Below are 11,467 nucleotides of genomic sequence, written 5' to 3'. Positions count from 1 at the left end.
ACTGCGACTGTGCAGTTCACGTGGGCCACGCAACTCGGCACCTATGCCGCGTCCCCGAGCGTGCCCTCCAACCGTGCCGGCCACGCTGCGCCCGGCTGTGCTCCGGGGTGATTCGGCGCGACGCTGGAAAACATCGCTGTCGTCTTGCTGCGTTTCCTTCGCCCGCGCACGCTCGTTTCCTTTGCTCGTCACTTAATACTTTTACGCGAGGCTGCCGCGTGCTGAAGCAGGAACGTGCTTTTAACGCGACCGCGGTAAGGAGTACGTGTTGCAGAAAATTCGGCGTCGGCGTCCCGCGTCCGCGTTGGACGTCGCTTCGGCAAAAATAATTTCGAACGAAATTCGGAATCACGCATACCCAAGCACTCCTCTACCGCCAAAGTTGCTCATACCTCGTCTTTTGTCTTTTCGGTCAATTTATCCTTAATAAAGCTGCCTCTACGGTGTGAAAGAAGGCCTGCCGGGGGAGGGAATAGACACTGGAGTCATACGGCACGCTGCTATATTTACACCGCGCACATGAAGAGGGCGGCATACACACGGTGGTAGTTTCCTTTTCTTTTTTCCCGGTGTGTCTGTCTTTAGTGTAAGGCAGAATGACCCATGATTACGAAGAACTTCAAGGTAAAGTACTTGTTTTGAAAATAACGCAGTGCTGGGATGCTTTACCCATACTCAGCAGCAGCGCCACAGCGCGTGCAATGACTGAACGGAACGTTTAGTCCGTCTGAGAAATACGTAACGCTTCTTCAAATCAGCCGCCGGAAAGGATTTTTTTTTTTTTTTTGCATTTGTTCTCTACAGACGGTTGAACAGCACATTACTGTTCGACGGTGATCGAACTGCGTAATTCTATTTTTTTTTTTTTTTGCAAGTGGCCACATTCATAAAAAGAAGAGAGCTTGAAACGGTAAATTAGTATAGTCTATACTGGCTTGAACACAGCTCTGGAGACGCTGACTACATCCTGCTATTTCGATGATAGTTGTTTATTATCCCATGACATCTTAGTTTGTCTTCCGCTTTTGCGAATTTCAGGGCTTAAACAATGGTGCGCTTACTGATGTATTCTTTTGCTGTTGCTGAATATTTTTTTCATTGCGACCATATGTATTTTAACCCCCCTCCCCTACGATAATGCCGTGCAGGCGATGTAGGTATACAAAATAAATAAATAAATAAATAAAGAAATAAAGAACACTACAGATTGCATCTATGGCTGACCATCAAGTGTCTTTTCCAGTCCATGCCGGAATTTAAGAAAATGAGGCGACAGACAGATTGCGGCCCCCCGTAAATAGATTGGCAACATTTACTTCCATTAAGCATTTCTGGCGAGCTGCCGAGCGTCTTTTCCTTCTCTTGCTTTTTTTTTTCGCTTTGTTTTGGAATACGACAGCAATTAAGTGCATAAAAATGGTTCGACTACCAGGCAAAGTCATTAAACAGGGACGCTATTCTTGCGCTTCAGAACATACCAGCGCATAGGTACCCGCCGTGGTTACTTAGTGGCTATGGTGTTGGGCTGCTAAGCACGAGGTAGCGGGATCGAATCCCGGCTACGGCGGCCGCATTTCTATAAGGGGCGAGAACACTTGTGTACTTAGCTTTAGGTGCACGTTAAAGAACCCCTGATAGTCCAAATTGTTCCGGAGGCCCCCACTACGGCGTGCCTAGCAGGTAAAACCGCATAATTTACTTTTATTTCGCCTCTGATACGCCGATGGTCACCTGAGGTAAGCCACACGCCTTGCTTCCTAAACAGAATGAAGATGGGGTCGTAACCTGCTTGCACCCACTGTAACATCCCGGATGCGTCTATGGGTCATTCATTATCCGCCATACGAGCGCCATTGAGACTGCGCAGCCTCCTGATCGGGCTTGATATAACATGCTTTGTCTGAGGACGATATCCTTGGTCACGGGTCGTGCCCGGGCAAACAAAGAGGAGCTGTCTAAGCACTCGGCGACTTTGTGATGCACTGAGACTTCGTATGCATGCGCTCACTTTGAAAGACGATCGATAGTGAAACGTGCGCGCTATCTCGCATCGTGTCACGTGCAACTTGCGCCAGTCTTTACGGGTTTCTTTGGTGGAGTGTACGCGCTGCGTGATTGTCTTGCATGCGCTATTAGTAGTCGTGTGCTTTATTCTTCGCTGTGTGTATGCAAGGTTCACTTTGTTTTAATTTCTGTCTAGTCACTGTAGCAACGTGCTGCTCCGGTAAGGCGCACTCTAACCGCACTGGCTCACGTGTCGCCTACACAGCTCGGTCTGACTGTACGTGTTACGCAGCATGGCCATAGGCTGAGTTGAGCGATGTTGTATTTGTCCACTATTCTGCCGTATTGTGGTCTTTTTTCTCCCCTACTTTCCTTAGTCGTTGTAGCTTACTTTTGATTATTGGTATAACGAGCCCTTCGATCCGTATGTCGGTCCGTATAACGTAAAACTATTCCACACTGACTTTATTTCAATGTCCCGGCGTGAAACTTACGTAACCGCCGACGCACGCATCGGTCGGTGGCTTGCAGCGTTGTTTGAACAACCTATTGAAACGCTCACCTCGTTTACAGGAGGTAACTTCTGTTTGCTTTCAAAGCGAATAGCATTGCCAATCTTGGCAGGTTGGCCGGATTACCTGCTTGCGGTGGCTGGTCGAAAAATTGCGACGGCGAGCAACGGAAGGTTTAAAATACCGCTAAAACGAATTCTCAGCGAAAAAACGTTAGCAGAGCGATGTCATATGAAAGTGTAGCACCACGTGGTAAGTTGTCATTTTGATGCGGCATCTTCAATTTTCACGCCAGCTTGCGGTATTATACAGACCCACTTCACGGGCCCTCTTCGCCACCACGTGGGTCATTATGTGATTCGTTTCCTTCGTCCCAGCCTATCCTCTCCGCGGGACTCTCTGCACAAGCACAGAGTCCTCTCTAACGTACTGCCCAAAGGGATCGACAACGGTATGCTACAATCAAAAAGTTTAAGTATACGCAGAAAATTCGTTCTTCCGACAGCTTCGAGTAGCCAGTGCCGGAGGGATCGGCAGGCAGTCATCTATTATTGCTTTCGGTAGGGGGCAGTCTCCGGCTCTTCAAAATAAAAAAGGTTTTGTTCGGCATAATTATTGCATATTTAGCATGCGTACACGTCAGTTTGACACGCTGAGGTTTCGCTGTTGGGTGACGTCTCGTGACAGACAGGCGAAGAGGGCGCAGCCCGAGAAAGTTTGACCAATAGTGTAGAATCGTAAAGAATCCTTTCTTTTTTCTTTTGTTCTGCCTAATCATGCATAATCAGTATGTAGCTTCCATATGCGATGTTGAAGTTTTCGGGATTTTCATGACAGACAGAAGAACTGGGGGTGGCCCGAAAGAAATTCGACCAATCGTGGAGGGCTAGTGGCAGAAATGGAGTATAGACAGATTGGAATAGCTTTACGTTATAGTGCCACTGATCATTAAACAAAAGCAAAGAAAAAGAAATTGCGCGTGTGTAACGCCCGAAAACTGCCCGATGGGCTATCTTTAAAAAAAAAAAAGTGTCAATCAGTACATGTTACTTTCAACATGGTGATATGCGCTGCGAGTGCCTCTTTATCAATGAGGGAGGCTTCGACTTCGTCTCTTTATTTTTTTTTTTAGGACACTTGTATGTTGTATGTGTGCAGTGGTGCACTTTGCACACGTGTGTCGTATGTACTTGCACGCCACACGACATGACACCATTAGCGCTGCCATTTAGGGCATCATTGCATAGGAACATGGCTGCAGCAAGGCTCCCGACCTTCTAACGGGTCAAGTCAGTGAGAAATCTTCCCACTGACTCTGTCTTTAGCTTTGTCTCCTGAGCATGGCTGACAGAAAGATAACAAGGAGTACTAACGTCGGCGCTCACGCAGCCACGGATGGTCGAACGTAACGTATACATGCGCAATCGTCGTCATCGAGGTTTGGTCGAGAAAGGCCGCGGCGGCCGCGAACATCTTCGTGTCACCGCGGGTGCAACAGCTCGACTCCCCGCCACGACCATCGGGAGGGAGTGAAATGTCGCCACGAGGATCGTCGTGAGCCAGCAGCTCGGAAGTGTCCTCGTACTACCCAAATCCAAATAGCTCGCGCACGACTACGCAGCGTTGGGTCAAGCAATGAAATAACGAGTGCGAAAAAAAAACGAAAAAGCAAACGAGAAAACTGGGTGACCACGGAGAGTCCGCGACGGAATGCGTGCAGGAGGCTGCTTCGGTGACAAGGCGCGCGCTCAGTGCATTCTTAATCTCAGTGTTCCACGTTGGCTTCAATAAGTAAGTGGAACATATGGGAAAAGGTGTTCCACTTACCAAGTGGGACCTACGTGGTAAAATGTAAACCGAATTGCACCCTTAAGGGTGCAACTCACTTCATTAGAACCATAAGGGGTGCGACTCACTCTCCTGTGCCCGCAAAGGGTGTAACGGTATCAATTATAGATCGATTAGCGCCCCTATACGGACCCTTAACCGTTTAAAGCGCACTAACGCATCCGAGCCGCGACTCATCTCCTTCGGTGGATCTCTTTGTCTGTGATGCGATGTATTTCAGTTAATCTGATTCGACGCTGGTTCCATTAGGTGGAACACATACGCAAGAGCGTTCAGCTTACTGTGTAGAACCTACGTTGCATGATATCAAGAGTGCATGAAGGCAATCGCCGGTCGATGAGGGAATGTGGAAGGTGGGCGAACCGCTATGGTGGCCCGGTCTCCGCGACGGCGAGAGTTGATCGGGGGGGGGGGGGGGGGGGGGGATCAGCGAGAGGAGAAATGCCGGCCGCGTATTATGCTACCCAGACCCCGTGCCTGCCGGCTGAACCTTTTTTCTTCTTCTTCTTCTCTACGGCAACCGGGAGGGCGGCGACACCGCAGAGCGGAGCCGCGTCTGGATGGCTGGATGCGGGAGCCTGCTCTCTCTCGCCCCTTGGGCTGTAGGTTGCTCTGTCCCGGTTTCCAAGGCGGCTCCGCTCGGCCGCCGTCTCCGCGTACGCTCCATTCCAACGAGCGCTCAGCGCCGCTCGGCCGCGCACGACTCGTTTGCACCCAGCCCGGGCGCCCCCGGAGGAACACCAGCCGCCAGCAGCAGCGGCACAGGCGACGCGGAGAAGAACGGGACCCCCGGCTTGCCATCCGCTCGACGGCTGCGAGGACGTCGCTTCGGGTTCCGTGTCCACTGCGGCCACTTTTACACGGCCTGCCGGTGGACGGCGGTTTGACCACGTAGCGGCGGCACGGAGGACCTCGCCAGCTGTTTTCCTTCTGCTGGAACCCTTCCGCGTGCGGCCTTCCGGGGAAGGCTTCGGCTCGTGAGTGATCGGTGTGAACTGCTGTCGGCGAGAAGAGAAAAAAAAAATTAAGAAGTGGTCGTCGTCGTCGGTCCGTGGACGACGTTGTTGATGCCGGCGCCGGGTAGGACGCCGCGTTTCCGAGCCCCATCGGCCCTGCCCGGCTCGGCGTTGTGCCCGCGTGTTGACCAGGAGTATATTGCCAGATCTGGATAACTGTCACGGTAAGTCTCGGGAGTGAAAGTCCTTACACTTTGCGGCGTTTTAGGGACGTTTTCTCGGTGCTTTTCTTCTTCTTTTCCTTCTTCTTCTTCTTCTAATGCGTCAGTGCGCGACCTGCTCCTGCATCTGTGTGGTGCTGTAGCGGATGACGCGCAGAGCTCACCTTGCAATTCATTGAGAAAGTTCAGGCTGATCTGCAGTCAACGGGGGAAAGGTCCCAACAGTGCATCTTTCGAGTTTCAGTTCACGTAAAAGTGATGACATTGCGCTGTGAAGACAATTGTCCGGTATGCACTTTCCTTTTCTCTAGCCGGAAAGCTTAACGACAGACGGTTCCAAATCTTGTGTTTGTCACCTTCCTTGCTGTTATTTCGCGAACCGCAGTGAGGCACCTGTATTTATGCAAGTGCGTCCGTGACTGGTCCTTTATCAGGTTGCGAGATTTTATGCGATTTTTCTGGGTCCGGCGCTGGACAAAAGTTTGCCTAGTGTTGCGCCATCGGCCGTTCATTCAAACTAGAGCGGAGCTCTATACTCAAACCAAAAAACACGCAAATCCCTTATTTTGTAACGACAAAAAACGCCAGGCTCCCCATTTACGATTGCTTGCAGCAAGGGCCATATGATGAGATATTTCGCCCATATCTCAGACTATGCTCTACGCAATACGGTTCTCGTGTTGGTCTCCTACTTGGAAGGCAAGCTGAAAAACATAAAAGTACAAAAAACGTAGGTGCCGTCGTACATCGTTCGACAAGCATTTGTGCGTCGTACGCATTGCGTACGGAAATTTAACAACCACCTTCACACAAGGAAGCTGCATTTACGGGTGACAAAGTGGGTGCGGAAAATGAGGCTATTTTGTCCACTTTACAGCAACAAAGCTGTAAAAATATGCGTTGATAGCTTAGGGCAACGCAAATGATGTTTGATAAATTGTTTCCCTGCTTCGCAACGTCTTTCAAAACATGCGCGACTTTAACAATATTGTCAGCTACAAATAAGCCAGAATGTCTGACTCACTCACAAGCTCGCCAGCAACGAAGCACACGCTATGCACAAAGTGCTGTGCGTAAGTTAAGGGGATACCTGTAACAATTTTATGCTTTTCGCTGCTTATGTAGAGGAAATAGGCAGCCACTGAAACATTGCTTTTGCAAGCAATGTTTCCTTACAGCGCTACACTGAACAACTGTAGAACAAGTTGTGAAATCATGGATTTTCGAAGCAGTGCAACGTATTCTTTTGCGCGCAGGGGTGCCCGTCTGTAACTCCTCGCGCTTGGCGTGAACTAAATGCTCATTATCGGAGATTAGTCACACAACCACCGGTTAATCATTGAAGTTAAAGAAGCTTTATTCTTGGGCTTATCGGCCACAGCGTAATCAGAAGCAAAGAAAAAAAAAGAAAGCCTAGGTGCACACTTTGTAACTACCTCTTTAACTACTTCCCTATCTGTAAAGGGGAAATCTCTTCCAGCTATTATCAAATTATGGCTCTCCTGAGCTTATTCATACGAGTTCCGCGTCCAATGCGTTGTGGCCAGTGATGGCGCTTGTAATGGGCGCATAGTCGGGAATCGCTAACTGGATGACGGTAATGCTTCGCATTGCTAATATTTAACACACCACTGGCAGTACAAGGGAAGGCAAAAGCAAACAGGCCGCAGTGCTAATTTACATTTTGTCATCAAAAATTGAGAAACTGTAAATGAACAAAAGGAAGCCCTCGCACAAAAAAAAAAAAAATCAGGCAAATGTCGAACACGAAACTTCTGAAATTCACTAAAATTCACTAAATGCACTAAAAATCCCCAGGAGACGTCTACGCTCGACTGTGTGCATACGCCACCACTTGCAGCTAGGGATGCACTTAACCAGTTTTCCTTTCGGCAAGGCCAATTGAAGACAGAAATATTTTCATTTGATAACGTTATGATCGGGCCCTTTGTGATAAGCTTACGTATGGATTGGAACTTTTGTAATGGGCTTTTGTGATTTGGGCTTTTGCTGTGCTGATATACAGTACGTATGTATTTACGCATAGTTCTAACAATCCAGAGCCATAGGGTATTACTGCCCCCCCCCCCCCCTCTTAGATATGGGAAGTGATACAGAATCTAAACATGATAGTAATAAGCACAAGGAAAAATAACATTGGGCGTATAAAATTTTCTTTTGTCAGCAGTAAGACTGACACTTTAAAGTACAGATAACCCCAGAAATACTACCTGCATTTTAAGTGACTGAGGTTCTGTAGCGCAACCTGCACATCTTCACAGGAAAAGTATACAGAAAAACAACAAAATAGTTGTTTCATACAAACAGTACTGTGCAAACGAAACATCTCTGCAATTTGTTGACGGGGCCCCTTGAGAAATTAGCATAACAAGTGTAAAAGGAGCGCGCAGAGAAGATGCGGACAGCGGCCGGAAAAGAAGCTTTCTCAAGAACCACTTTCAAACTTCGCAACGGAGCATTTCCAACAGTATCGATAGTGCAGAAAATGACTGGCAGAAGCCGAAATAACGAGATGCCGGTGTGCAGCGTTTACATACGTGTTATGAACACATCTAGGACAAATCTTTCCGGTAGACTTCGGAGAAAGTTTGAATGTACATAAATACAAACACCTGGAACGCGTAGATAAGGTAGTGAAAACGAGACTTCAACGTAGATGACTCCATATGCGAACCTATGGAAGGCGATTTTAAAGAAAAGTACTAAGAACGAAGTAAAAAAAAAAAAAAAGAGGCGTACATTCCGGGCTTCATTTCTTTTTCGCTTTGACAATCGTTTAAACGAAGCTGCGATATATCTAAATCGTTACTTGGACGCGCAAACGCCATGCCTTCGGGCTGCGAAGCCTCGATTGCGGTACGAAGACCCTCATTACCCGACCGAGCCGGCCTCAGAACCTCGCGCAAGTGTCCTCTGCTCTTACGCGGCGCTAACATTCCGAGCGTTCCCGACCCGAGCAGAGCGGCGAGCAAGGCGTTTTTTCACAACGGTAGCGAGGCGTTGGGGCAAAAAGTTCAAGAGAGCAGGTCTGTCGGACGGAGAACCAGCTCACGGAGTCGTTGACACGGGAGCGAGCCGGTGCGAGCCTGCGGGCGTCGCGCACGTTATGCAAGTGCACAACGGCACGACGCCCGGCTCCGAAGGCCATTCTATGCGGCAGTCGGCACTGTCAAGTTGAAGGACCGGGGACGACGCTATAGGAGACGTCCTTGGCCCGATAATCGACGACGTCACCGGTCTCTCTTCTCTCGCAGTGTTCGATTCACGGCTGCTCGTGGCCGCAAGCTGCTATGCCCCGTTATGCTATGACTGCTATGACCGTTATGCTATGACTGCTATGACTCGGCGACTGCGTCGCCGTCGACTTTTTGCGCGAAACGCGTTTGTTTACGGACGAACGTGTCTTAAAATGGCACTAAAGAAGGATAACAAGAGTAAACTAAAAGTAAGTAGTAAGTAATGGAGACTTGAATAAGTACATTTAGCGAGAAACCTTATTTTTAAATAAGCCACTCTCAGTCGGAGTCGTAGCTGTCGGAGCCCAGTTGGGTACCCGGTTGGGGTGCGAAGTGTTTGTTTGGTCTCGTTGACGTGTTTTACGTGGGCTAAAAGCAGTGCCCACAGCGCAGAGTGTAGCCCTTGCGATGGAGCAGTCCAGCTCGCTGGTATAGTGCAGGGAAGGCGGGATGTTTGAATGAGCTAAAATATCTGAAGAACATAGTGATCCAGGGCATTGCCAGTAAGTATGAAGCGTGTTAGGGTATTTGCCCCATTCAGCCATGGCAGGCCAGTATGTCCGGTTTGTTCTGTTCTTCATGCGGTGTTAGGGAGTGCCACGAATTTCAGCCTTAGCGTGACCTCAAAATTTGCTTTCGAAAACAACAAAAAGGCAGCAAAACAACAAAAGGTAGACGACGTCAGCACAACTTTCCCGCGCTAGCTACCCGTGAAGTCACGATTTTTTTTTCAGCTCCTGCTTGGGATTAGTTCGCTGTCTATCAGTAAGAAAGGATAAACGTCCACTAGAAAGGAACCAAGGACTGAATCTAGCTATCCTTCTAAAACATGTTCAGCACAACAAAGGCGCGAACATCAAAAATATTGCTAAATATTTGAGGTATTCTATTGACGTAGCAGCATTGCTGTTGCACCGCAAATGCATATATAAGAAAGCTGATTTAAGCTTTGATTGCTATCCCTCCACATAAATGAAGAGTGTCTTGGATGATCATTTCTCCAAAATCAACTAATTTGATGTTACTCTTTGGTGTCTGGTTAAGTTAAGCCGTATCGGTAGATAGGTTGCAATTATATGACACCAAAATGTGAGTCTTACCGGTCACAGAATTCAGTAAGCCTGAAAATGCACAAAATCGAGAATGAAACCGGAAGGGGAATTTGGTAACGTCTTTTTGAAGGTCCTGCGCTAGCTCAGGATAGTTACCGTTAATTGGGTGACGACGACTGTTTGAAGTTCCCGTACTAACTCGGTGCTATATATATATATATATATATATATATATATATATATATATATATATATATATATATATATATATATATATATATATATATATATATATATATATACGACTATATATACATGAGTAAAGAAAAGTGAAGTTTAACGTTTGTCGCACAATGCTTTCTATACTTGCACTATATTTACAGCTTATTTTCGCATTATTACTGCTATGTCGCTATGTTTACCGTTTCGTTGGAATGTCGCGTCCGTAACTTTTCTGTCATTGTTTTTCATCATTACTGTTTTTATTGATTACACGACTTCACTGAAAACAATCTGTGTGATTTATTCCTTGTTATTATAATATGTTTTTTTTTATGTTTCTTCTTTTCCCTAGTGAATCGTGATCTAAATAATTCTTTTTTCATCTCAGTTGTACTTTGGTTGTAGGTTGTAAACAGATACGGTTTATAGATGTCTTGTATTCAATGTATTTTCTATGTACTGCCCGCCTTACTCAATGCCTCACTTTGAGGCCTGTAAGGTATCTCTAAATAAATATATATATATATATATATATATATATATATATATATATAGGTAAACCTTCAACCGAAAGCTTTCACTGCGAAAATGCTTCGAAATTCCTCAAGTCGCACTGATATAATGGTGCTGCGTCATATCCGCAATATTCGCGGAAGTCAACTTTAACCTTCACTTCGGCCGCAATTGCCCGCGAATTGTTGAACGACTATTTCACTAACCTCATCTAAATTTTAGTGTAGCTATTTTAGCAGATAAAAAGCAGAAAGGAAACCAAAAAACAAGGTTGGTCGTCGTGGCATGAATGTTGTACACGAAACTGTGAATAAGTAAACAGTGCATAAGTTTTAGTACAAGCAGCCTGTGAGAATTCAACTTCAACTTTGTTAATTCTTCTAGTATGCACTAGAAACGTCCCCCTGGGCTAAAAGCTACCCTTAGCAGCTTGACTGTACAAGGAAAATATTAAACTAAGGGGTTTTACGTCCCAAAACCACTTTTTCATGATGAGGCACGCCTTAGCGGGGGACTCCGGAAATTTTGACCATCTGGAGTTCTTTAACGTGCACCTAAATCTAAGTACACGGGTGTTTTCGTATTTCGCCCCCATCTAGATGTGGCCGCTGTGGCCGGGATTTGATCCCGCGACCACTTGCTTAGCAGCCCAACACCTTAGCCATTAAGCAACCACAGCGGGTCCGAACCCAGGAGGCGTTGGCACTTTTGACACAACAATTATGCCGTAATCACTCTCTGTCATACAAGCAGCGCTATAAGACAGACAGAAAGCAAGGGGAGGGAAGGCAGGGCGATCAACCAGGCGAGCGTCAGATTTGCTACCCGACACTGGGGGCAAAGGAAATAGGGATTAGAAAGAGGGAGAGAGTGAACACTGGG

The 11,467-nt window shown here is 47.1% G+C and overlaps 1 protein-coding gene across 1 annotated transcript in view; it reads left to right on the top strand.

Moving 5' to 3' along the window:
• The first annotated feature begins 4,879 nt into the window (after nucleotides 1-4,879).
• Nucleotides 4,880-11,467, top strand: part of LOC126530737 (trypsin-1-like) — a 124,449-nt gene continuing 117,861 nt past the window's right edge. The window contains exon 1 of the mRNA XM_055070776.2: nucleotides 4,880-5,544. The gene's annotated coding sequence lies outside the window, so the exon portion shown is untranslated. The remainder of the gene's footprint in view (nucleotides 5,545-11,467) is intronic.

Source organism: Dermacentor andersoni, chromosome 5, assembly GCF_023375885.2.
Source record: "Dermacentor andersoni chromosome 5, qqDerAnde1_hic_scaffold, whole genome shotgun sequence".
In the NCBI taxonomy this organism is placed as follows: Eukaryota; Metazoa; Arthropoda; class Arachnida; order Ixodida; family Ixodidae; genus Dermacentor; species Dermacentor andersoni.
Note: the sequence above shows the minus strand (reverse complement) of the source record. Positions and strands in the feature narration are given on the sequence as shown.